The sequence below is a fragment of the Pinus tabuliformis genome, chromosome 3_2, assembly GCF_031772625.1.
Source record: "Pinus tabuliformis cultivar Carrire ecotype Pingquan chromosome 3_2, CPIR1, whole genome shotgun sequence".
Lineage (NCBI taxonomy): Eukaryota > Viridiplantae > Streptophyta > Pinopsida > Pinales > Pinaceae > Pinus > Pinus tabuliformis.
In genome coordinates this window covers 183,083,424-183,095,690 of record NC_142302.1, presented here as the reverse complement: position 1 = coordinate 183,095,690, position 12,267 = coordinate 183,083,424, and positions in this window count along the sequence as shown.

Sequence of the window (12,267 nt, the reverse complement as noted above, 5' to 3'; positions counted from 1 at the left end):
GCTCTTCCCCACACCTTGATGTGGCGAATCTGGCTTGCCAGGAACAAAAAAAAATTCAAGATAAGAGTACAAATACCCGAACCACATGCAACAAAGCCAAAACTCTTGCCTTAGAAACTATCTCAAACAACACCAAAGGCAAAATCGATGCTACACAGTACAGTGTTGAGGAGCGAGACATAATTAGTTATATCTTGCACAGGCAGTGCAAAGTACCTGGAGGCAATAGGAGAGAAGCTCAGGACAAGGAAGAAATCAAGTCTTGGAAAATCAGACTGAAAGAGCAGGACTTCGCCAATTGGATTCAAAAGAGTAACTGCTATTCCCTTTTTTTCGATGGGGCTTCCAAATCGAATCCTGGGATAGCTGGAGCGGGGGAATTGATCACAAACCCCAAAGGGGAATGCATCCTCCACTACGAATGGAGTCTTGGGGAAGTCTCGAACAACAGAGCCAAAGCTTTAGCTTTGTTACAAGGTCTAACCCAGTTAGGCAAAATGGGAATTAAAAAAGCTCAGGTATTTGGGGATTCCTCAATCGTAATCTGATTAATGGCGCAGCAGCAAAACTCCCTCAACATTCTGCTCCAACAAGTAAATAAATGAAACCATATCCTTCATCATATGATGGATGACATCCAATACTTCCATATCCTTCGAAATCTTAACAAAAAGGCGGATGAACACGCCAACAACGTGTATGGAAGACCCGCCGACACCTTCAGATGCAACTCCAGGGAATCGATCCAATTTCTGCCATGATCTCAATGGATATCTCCCGCTTCAAGATCAAATCCGGTGTCAGGCCTGATAATTGTCCTTTTTATTGGGCCGGCAACTGGACTGTCATCAGCATAGGGGTAATACATGGACGCGACGACTGCAGAAGACACAGCAATCAGGTTAACTTCATCATGCCCGCCGGCATATCTTTCACCAGATCTGTTTCTCTGAGACTCTTGGACTCTTTTCAGACTCGCCAGCAGACTTCCCTTCAGCCTCCCGTGACTAGTCATTCTGGATCCCGCCTAATTTATCCCCAGCTCTGCTATTTAATTAACATCTCTCTTCCCTTCTCTGGCACTATCTTACTCTCTTTCGTGAATCCCTCTTTCGTGAGCCCCTCTCTCTCCCGCTGCAAGCCTCTCTTGTCCCCTGGTTCTTGCAGAAAGCTCCCTCTACTTTGTCTTAATCTCAGCGATTGCTCGGGTGTGAATGTCTGGAGCATAGCAAGCAGATGCTTCTCTCAGTTGATCTGGATTTATGTTGTGCTTCTCATCCATAGCGCCCCAAAGTCCGCTTCTTTGTGTGCTTCCCCTGCTTTATGTGCTACCTGGTCTCTTCTTCTAATCTTAATTCCTGCTACCCTTCTTATCTCTCCCGCTCTGCTTGACTGCCACACTTTTACCTCTCTGCTCCCTCCTTCCTGTTTCTTTACCCCCTTATCAATCCCAATGGACCGAAGTGAAGATTGCCTGCATTGTTCAGATTTGCAAGTAGAACTCGAAGAAGTTAGAGCCCAGCAGCGCATTTTGGAGAATCAGCAAAAGATCCTTGAAACAAGGCTGGAAGACCAGAATCGCATTTTGAATGAAAAATACAGAGCTGAAATAGATTTGTTTTTGCACAGGGTGTCTTCATTGCATGAACAGTTTCGTCATTTAGCAAATCGCTGCAGCCATGCAGAAGAATCAATTTCAATACTGCAATGGATGATGGATAAACGAAACAAAGCGGCACCCAGCTCCTCAAGTGCCAAACAACCAGAAGCAGACCCAAACCCGGAGGAGTCTACTGCAAGACAAATTAGCCATATCGAAATCGACTAAAATGGTCTTTAAATGTAAATTTTGGTTAGGACAGTTCGTAAGAATCTATAGCAGCTATAGTAGTTTTAGAATCAGAACAAGTAGGAAAAGGGTAATAGAGAGAGTCTCATTTTGTAACTCTATTGACCCAAGCTGTTTCCGGCACTTATTGTATCTTCGGAGATCTGACTCCTCTATTTTATTTCAGACCTTAATATAGCACCCGACTTTGTAAAAAAAAAAATAAAATAATAAATAATAATAAATTTATAATGATTAATATTTTAGAACATATAATAAAAAATAAATATATATCTTAATATGGAAATGTGAGACATATTAAATTTCTAAATTAATATTCATTTAATAATATAAATTAAAATAATAATTTATATTTATAATCATTATATTTTAGAATTTCATATTTAAATTTTCTAATTTTTCTTTTATTAATAAAATTACAAACAAAAAAATCGTAATTCACACATTTTAAAATAAATGGAGTGCTAGAACTGAGAGAGCGTAGGGTTGGGCGACGAAAACCCTAGACACCTTGGTCCTCCAGTTTGTGTCTCTTATCCGCTTGCATTGCCAGGGATATCTTCCTTTGTTGGTGTTGTCAATTTCTCTAGTTGGTGCTCTCTTATCATATCTTCCTTTGTTAGTGTTGTTGATTTCTCTAGTTGGTGCTCTCTTTGCAATCTGTTTGGGTTGTTTGTTCGCTGCGACATTTGGATTTTGTTGGGGTCTCTCCTATGATGTCATTGGTTTCTTTTCTCGGGGTTTCGATTGGATGCATCGTCGCCCTACACCTACCTACCAACGTCACTTGTGCCCCTCTTCCGGTGTGGGTTTGTCTATTGCTTGCTTCGATATGGCTGTGGATTTTCATTGGGCTTTGCAACTTTGTTTATTTGAGGCTAGCTCTTAGGCTTTTTAGGGGTTTAGTTTTCCTATGTCTGCTCACAACCAATTTTGTTTGTAATATGATGTTAGCATTTCTTTTTACCCTCTTTGTAATGATGGACGCTCATCCCTGAGTATGTTTCCTTTTTGTGTGGGTTCCCTTCGCTGTATGGGCCCTACTTGGTTCTCCTCTAGATTATTTTTCTCTGGGGGTTTCAAACTTTGCAGGTCTTTATATGGTCCCTTGGGGTCTTTTCTCATTTCTCTATAGTTCTTCTGATGGGGGAATTCTCTTTTTGTGTTGTTTGGAATTTTCGAATATATTCAACATATACAAAATGCTATTTATTTTTTTAATAATAAAATTATGCACTGTTTTATGAGGAAAAAATGTATTAAAATAAATTTACATAATAATAAATTCATAATAATTCATATTTTAGAACATGATAATTAAAAATGAATATATTTCTAATATAGAAATATGATATATATAAAAAATTTAAGTTAATATTCATTTAATCATATAAATTAAAATAATAATTTATATTTATAATCGTTGTATTTAAATTTAATTAATAAGCATATAAAAATTTAGTATTTACAGTGAACATTTTCTTCTAAATAATATGTTTATTTATCTTTTTATGTATAATCAATATCATATCATATTAAAAATTAAATTGAAAAAAATATAAAACATGTAACTATATGCATTATGATTTTAATCAAATTAAAGATAAGAATAATTTCTATATATAGAAATGTTAAATTTATATAAATATAAATGATATTATTAAGAATCGGTATAAATTCATTTTAACTCCAAATCTATGAATCACTAAGAGGAATCAAGTCTCTTGAGGTGCAAATCTTTACTCAAGTTTTGCATTCAAAACGGGATTTGCATCTTAAGAGATTTGATCCCTATCGACACTTGGTAGATCCAGAGTTAAAGTGAATCTATGTTGTTTGTACTACAAAAATGAGTAAGGTGGTTATAACCAAATATCCAAAATATGTAATTGTAAATTTATCAACCAATAGGGTCGATCTTCCTTGTTCCAACTATATAGGCTTGGTAGATCTATTGCTTTATGTATTTCTTAAGTAAAATAACTAGATGGAAAAACATATAAAAGCTTGAAATTAAAATTACTAATTTCCATATCCATGATAGAATACGACTTGCATATCCTCCTTTGGCTTCTTTCAACAACATCTAAGGTGTGTCTCTTCCTCAAAAGTTATAGTAAAAGAGTCCTTCCATATTCCTTCAACCAATACCCAATTTTGAGTATAGTATGCCCTTGTGTTCCTCTAAAGTTTGAAAACAGGCCACAAAGGGAGGGTTCCTCAAATGGGCTTAAATCAACAAGAAGGGTAGATAAAATGACATCCAAAGGTGGTTCAAGATAGTTTAAAATTATTCCAAATAGAAGTTATAGAGGTCTTAATTACATATTGAGCTCCAAATGTTCCTTGCATTCACCCCCATGAATGTTTCCACTTCTTTCACCTTTCTTGAATTTTCAAAATGCTCTTTGTTGTGCCCAATACACAAAAGTTCCTAGCACATTTTTTTCTTTTGTTCTTGTTTCTCAAACTATTCTTTCAATTTTCCCAATAAATGGTTGAAATCACCACACTGCATTGCACATTTATTATTTCCCTTTCACAGTGCTTCACTCTTAACCTTTTCACACTCACATAATATGCAACAACCACTCCTACAATGACAATGTGCCATTGCAACCATATTGGTAGTGTTAACAAACACCAAACCACCACATTTTATCCATTACTCACACTTGAGGCCAAAGTATTGTGCAAATAAAAATATCTCAATCAAAATCCAAATTCCCAATCAAATAAACCCATATACCCATTGCTCACATTTGGAGAAGGAGATAAAGTATAGAGCAAAGGAAAAAATTGAAATCCACATCCCAATTTTGGACCAAATAAATCCACACACATCACCCAACTCCTCCATTTGACATTTTTTTATCACTTGCACCATAGGAGTAAGAAATAATGACAGGGGTGACATTGGTGTATTGACTTGTTATCTTGTCAACTTTGCATGATATGACATGTGTTTAAATGATGAAGGTTTGCCATGATATTCTTATGTGTAATGGAAGAGGTTAAATGGTTAACTCTCCATTTATTTTGCTCATCCATGTTGCAAATTGGTTCCCTTGCTAGTGTGCTTATTTGCAAGCTTGGTTTGCTTTCACAAGACATTCAAAGCTCATTATTTTCAAGTCTTTGACCTATATTATGTAATCCTAGATAGATTTAATTTCTTTGGCATGTTTTGGTCGTGAAGGAATCTTAGAATTGTTCTTGAGTCTCCTATGCCCATACCTATCTAGACCCTTATGACTCTTAGAATTAATACATCTTTGTACAATGCAAAGTTTATGCCTCACTATTAGTCGAGTGTTAATCCCTAAACAAAGCCATATCTTAAGGATAAAGCCCCATGTAAATTCCTAAATAATTAATTATATTTCTTTGTGTATTAGTGTTCCAAACTAGACTTTTTAATTATATTTCTTTCTATATTAGTGTTCCCGACTACACTTTTTAGTTGTAATTGTACCTTTTTTGCGTGCCCCCCCTCCCCGCCCCCAACGCACACAATGATGACATAGTTTTAGAAACATTTCATCTCATTTTGAACATTTGTTCTACTAGAAAGGGAGGTTACCCCCTTAAATAGGCCCATCTTTCATTTCATATCTATTTCTCAAGGTGTGGATTTTTAGCCTTATATTTTAAAGTTTTTTTGGGGTTTTGTTGCCTAGAATTTCGTATCAGACACTGTGAACCTACGCTTTTGCTCCTTAAATTAAGACATCTTTCCATTTTTGCTTTAACTTCTCTTTTCTTTTTTCATAAAGTTATAGATAACAAAATTTTGAGAAAAGTGAAAAGAAATATTAGGGTACATGTGGTTAAAATTTCAAGTTTTGTATACTTTAAAAGATATAACCTATGGAATATAGGGTTTGTTCAGAATAATCTTAAATCAATTTTAAACAAATCATCTTGGAATTTTCGCTATAACCTTTTTCTTGAGAAGGTTAGGCAAGGGAATTTCTAATAGACCAAGGAGAAATATTAGGGTATAGGTGGTTACAATTTCAAGTTCCAGTTCATTATAATTTCCAAGATATGGTCAATGGAAGATACGGTATGTAACTAATCTTGAGATCAATTTTAAAATAACCATCTTGGAATTTACTATATCTTTTTCTCAATGAAGTTTCAGACCCTAAAATGTTTAGAACCTTGGGGAGACAAGAAATTATGTGTGGAAAAATTCCTAGATTTTGAATCATTATAATTTATGACATATATGTTGTGAAAGTTAGGGTTTTTACTAGTCTTGAAATTAGTTTCAAATGAGTCATTTGGGAATTTTTCGTTATAAAATTTTCAGTAAAGTTTCATACTATGAACTTTTCCAAAGTTTAAGAAGACATACCAAAGTACTACATATTCAAATTATGGGCTCAAAAGAGATAAAATTTCAGAGATACATCAGGACAAAGATTGGTCATTCAAACAGTCTCCAAACTAGGATTTGAAATGTACATACTTATAATTGATATAACTTTCGATTGGAAAATATATCTTTTGTGATTAAAAATTTGTGATAAAGAGGAACAAGAGGATTTTTATTATTTTTCATGTGGAAAAGGGTGCTCCAATAATCACATCACCAACTAAATCTCCAAAGAGTTTAACCATTACTCAAGAAGAAATAGAAGATATTTTTAACTAGATGGAAAATAAGATGGATGAAACTAGGGAACAAATAGAAAAGAAGACAAATGGAAATTGGAAACATATAAAAAAGAACTTGGAAGAATTGCAAAAATACATGCCTACCATATTCCTACATACCCTAGATGAGAGACTCCCTAAAAGAGATATCAAGATGCGAGGAAATAAAAAAAAAATGTAGAGGAAATAAAGATTGAGTCCCAGAAACATGATTATTCATCATCTACAAATCTACATCATCGAAGGTTCAACTCAACACCAGGTAACTACTTAATTCCCAAGATTGATATGAGCAAACTTGATGGTAAAGATCCTATAACAATGGTATTCCAAAAGCCCGAAGGGTTAGCTCAGTTGGTTGAGTTCCCGTTGCTAAGTACCTTGCCAGTTGGGAGGTCACGGAGTCAAATCTCCCGGATTCCCTTGGGGTTAGGACTTTCTTGTTTGGCCAGCAGGTAGATCCCTTCGGGTTGATCTGCCTGGATTTTTCCCGTGGATGTAGTAGCCACTCAGTGACTGTGAACCACTCTTTAAAAAAACATTGATATTCCAAATGGAGCAATTATTTTATCTACACCAAGTGCCAACTTTAGAAAATATAAGTCTTGCAGCTTTGTATTTAGAGTCTAATCAATTTGTTTTGTACCAATGACTTTATGAATGACAAAAATGTTGAGAAACCAAGTGCAATATAATATAGTCACTTAATTACTTGTGAATATTAGTTTTTTTCTTTTTATTTCTTATGTCTTCTTCATCGAACAATTATACGTTTGTTAAATTATTCAAGAAAACCAGAGATCACAATGAGACAAGAGACACCAGAAATTAGGCTAGTAGTTAGGGGAATAACCAACGATCCTTTCCTTATAGAATCAAATCAAAATGAGAGATATCCAAGCCAAGGCTAAGACCACACTGCCACCAAGATACAAAGTCAAGCCCTCCTCCATGTCACCTCTCAAAAGTCAAACTCAACATTGGTCAAACTGCTTCAAATATGGTCAAACTTTAGAATTTTTGGGTCTGTAGCTAGGGTTGAATTTCGGCCTGTAATCACCTCTGAAAATTTTGGCTCCATGTAGAGAAAAAAAATCCTCTTACACTTGTGAACTATAGTAGTCAAAGATTCATTCAATGAGGTAATATTCTTCTTGTTTTTTACTTTTCTTCTCACTCCTTTGAATCAGCTTCTTCTCCTTCTTCACTAGGTTTATATTTATTTCTTGTGTGATGAGTGAATGAGCTTCCAAGTAGGTCAAACTTGTCTCTTATATATATTTTATAGGAGAGTCGAATAGGCGCCACTTGGAGGGCTAGGTTGACTTGTCCAAGGAGGATCAACTTGGTAATCTTGTGGACTTATGAGTCATACTAAAAATTCAAATTTTCTTCTTTTTAAATGTCCAATGGGACATGACATAAATACAATTTCTTTTGACTCAAAATAAAATTCTTTTGACTCTGGCATGAAGAACATGCTTGACAGAAAATATAATAAATACATCAACATATATATATATATATATATATATATATATATATAATGGATATTGAACCTAGTTACATCTTCAACAAAAAAGGCTCTATTATCTCTTGGTCCATTTTTACGATTGAATCCATATTCCATAACACCTGTGGGGATATTAAGAGAAATGCATTCTTAAATAGTAAATTCAAAAATCTTGGACAAAAAGGTCTAATTACAAAGCACATTCAACAATTCGAAAAGCTTGGTCTCAGGGTAACGAACATTCTAGAGGATAATTTGTTAGATCTCTTTATGGAAACTTTAAAGGAGAACATTCAATATGAGGTGTGCCTTTTTGAACCTAAAACCCTAGAGCATGCTTTTAGTATGGCAAGGAATGTGGAAGAAAAATTATGGTTACTAGAAGGGTGGCCACTAACAACTATAGAGAACACCATGTTCCCACTCCTAACCTCATTCAATTGAAAAGGTTAACACTCACGAAATGGATGAAAGAAGAGCAAAGGAACTATGTTTAAATTGTGACAACAAGTACGATAAGGGGCATAAATGCAATGAGAATAAATTATTTTACATAGATTACGGAGAGGAAGAGGATCACGAATTGGAACCATCAAAAGATCTAGAGTTGGAAGAGACTACTCCAATCTTTTCATGCATTAACCAAAAAATGTATTCCATAAACCCTCAAGATATAAGGTGGTGTGCTCTCAACAACCCCCCCCCCCCCCCCATTTATTAATGGTAGTAGTTAAATATTACATTAATAAATGGGGACCCTTTAAAATCCATCCAAAAAATAAACTTAGCATTTAGGCATTTCTTTTATTTTTGGAATGAAGAAAGATATCATTCAAACCCCCTTTTTTCAAAAGAACTACTAAATGATTATCTTCCCACATACAACATGATTAAGCATCATCAAAAGACCTTGCTAACCTGCCAAATCCAGTAAAAAACGATTGAAAGGGGACTCTATGCTCGAAACTATTATATTTTTGACATAAACTAGGTCCTTAAGATTTTCTCTGCAAAGCTAAGCCTCGCATCACATATCGCCATTTATAAAGGACCCCCCTTAAAAGGTTATCTCAAAACAAGCGAGATGCAAAATTGCGATGACGTCATAACTTTTATTGCATCACATTTCAAGCATTCAAAAGAACACCGCAAACTTACCATCAATTGATATTGCGAAACGCGATCAAGATCCAAACCCACTCCTTAAATATATCACAAACAAATGTTTAGGTCCGCCACTCATTAAAAATGTCTTTTATATAGAAAAACCTGACAAGTAACTACATTTTGAAACAATAAACGAGCGGCTCGCATCTCGCAGAAACACGAGAGAAGGTAAGAAAAGCAAAAAGGAATAATGTGATATTGCGATTTGAGATATTGCTTCGCAAATCGCAAAATCGCCATTATCATGGTTCATAGGCTCACCACCCTAGAAGCTTTCTTCTCGATTTACAATGCAAAACTTTATGAGCATTAAAACTAAGGGATAACGAAGCATTAGTGGCCATTTAGTAAGAGCTAACTGCATTTATGTGTGAAAATCCATTTAACATGATATGATATCTTCTTATGTGTGTTCGAATAAAACTCCTTTTATCACCTTTACAAGTTATCTGCCTTATTTCATTTCACATTTATTATCATCTTTGTGTATCTAATAGTTTTTGTTTTTCACTTTCAGGGAAAATCCACAGAGAAAATCGTTGAGAGGAATGGTGAAGAAAGGCAAGGAAGTCATCTCTGAGAAGTCAGAAATGACTCCTCTGTTCACAGATACTACATGCAACAGAAAGGGAGGAACCTCTACATGGGAGGCCATGTATAATATACTAGAGGAAGAGCAACCAAGGATTCTGGAAATGAAGGTTACAGTTGACGGACATGATTCCTCAGACGCTTCCATGTTTGAGACAACATGCTCATTTTTGCATTGCATAGCTACGCACCCGAAGATAATCCCTTATACAGATATGGTTAAATGGGTTATTGATGAAGTTGACATCTCAGATAGAGAATTCAAGACAAGAAGCCAAGAGGTTATGGGATCTTTTACGCCGGACAACCTACGGCTTATGTACCACCTACCAGAGCCACAAGTCATCTACAACAGGCAGTTCGTCGAGAAGTTTGCCAAAGAGAACGAGGACCCAACGGACTGCACCCATACCTGGTCAAATAATGAGGACAAAATCAATAAAGACAAGAACAGTATGTACATTATTGCGTCTATTTGTCCCCCTCATATTTTTGTAGTGGCCATGCTATGTAGACTATTTGGGAAACCCGATAATACTAAATTCTCCCCAAAATGGTCGTCATTAATAGATGTAGTCATTAACGCAACTATAATGAATTTGGTACAATTTTTGTCTGACAATTTAGCAGGAACAATAATGGAGTGTAGAAGGAAAAAAGTGTTGCTTCGAGGGTTTACCCTCCATTTTTTATGAGCGCCTATGTAATGGATGCAATTTGTTTCGGTTCGAAATTTCCTCTCATGGGATGGAAGTGGACTATTTAAAATCCACTTCCCATTCACATATACCATAAAGACTTGTGGGAATCTAACTTTCAACCACATTTTTTTAAATTTTGTCATGGAGTTATGCTCCCTATTCACAAACGGTTTTATAACCGAGATGCCCCAAGATTTTCTCAAGACGCTGAAGTAGATACCCTCCCAGTGGCCAAATGGTTTGGGGAGGAGAAATTTACGTATATCATGGTATTTGGCAGCATTACCTCCCCTCATGTCCTCCCATACTATGCTCCAGAAAAAATGATGGCTAGAGAGATAGCCTATCAAACAGCTAGTGAGGGAGGGATGAGAAAAACATTAAAGGAAGCAAAAAAGGCCATATGGCCTACATTCTCTTTGCAGTGTGGAGCATTTGCATTACACGACCTAGGGCATGCATTTAAAGAAGCAGAGAATATGTTATCTCTGCAATTACACAAGTTCCCTGGAAGGCAATATGACCCGTTCGGCACTGTCATAGACTTTACCACCATGGTGAGAATAAAAGTATTCAGTAATGAGGAAGATGCATTTGATGACATCTTTTTGCAGAAAAAACATATTCACAAAGGTGAAGCATATGGTACAATTACTTTTTGACCGTGAAGATCTTGAAGCCTTTTACGAGTACAGAGAAAGAAGGCTAACAAAGGTCCCATTGGACCAATTATTGATTGAACCAATAAGGGAGCCTACTTCTAGTGTAAGTATAGAAGGTGACTCCAAAGAAAATTCTAAAACTGATTCTGGAGCAGAATCCCAAGAGAAGTCATCACAAAATGGGAAAAGTAGAAGCAGATATTCGGAAAAGGATACAACCCAATCTACAGAGAAGACAATTGAGCAAACTTTGGTGAGAAAATAGGTTGAAATCCATGCCACCTCCACACAACCAATAAAACCTCTGGTGAATGATTTAAAGGAAGAATGGGACAAATTTAATAAAAGTCTCAATACAGAGGAACAAACGCCAGAGTTTCAAACTCCATAACAGAAAAAAAACTCAGGGAATACAGCATAGGAGACTATAAATACTCAAGAGGTAGAACACATCCATGTTACCCCCACCTCTGAAATTGTTTTGAGAATAGAGGAGATTCCCCCTCTAGATGTGTTTTATAGCCCACAACACAAGGTCGTTGTTAAAAGACAAAGGAAGAAAAGAAAATTGGATTCTACAGCTGTTACTACCCTTGATAGTGAACCGATGGATATTCTTTGGAAAGACTCACCCATCGACCCGTCCGCCAACCTTACTAGACTCTCACAGTTTGTAGGTGCCTATGCTATAGCGACCATCGACAAAGCAACATAGGTGCAAATGTTGCTTAAAGAAAAAGAAGATAAAATTTTGTCGCTTGAATAATTACAACAAGCAAAATCTGACCAGCAGGCAGAGATACAATTAGCTAAGCTACAACAAGAGTTCGAGTAGATGCAAATAAAACATCAAACCAGCTTAACAGAGAAGGAAGTGCAAATACAAGGAATAACTGATCTACATAAAGATGATCCAAAAATTGATCAGTTTATTACTGAAGCGCTCAGCCTTAACTCCCAGCTGATGCACCAAAAATAACTATTATGGGAGAAGATTTCTCAAATGGAATTCTTATTGCGAAATAAGCGACAAATTGGCAAGTCAAGTCGTGGAAATGAGACTTGAATATTACGAAATCTTGAAAAAGGTCTCCGACTTCATCACCTAGTAGAATTCAG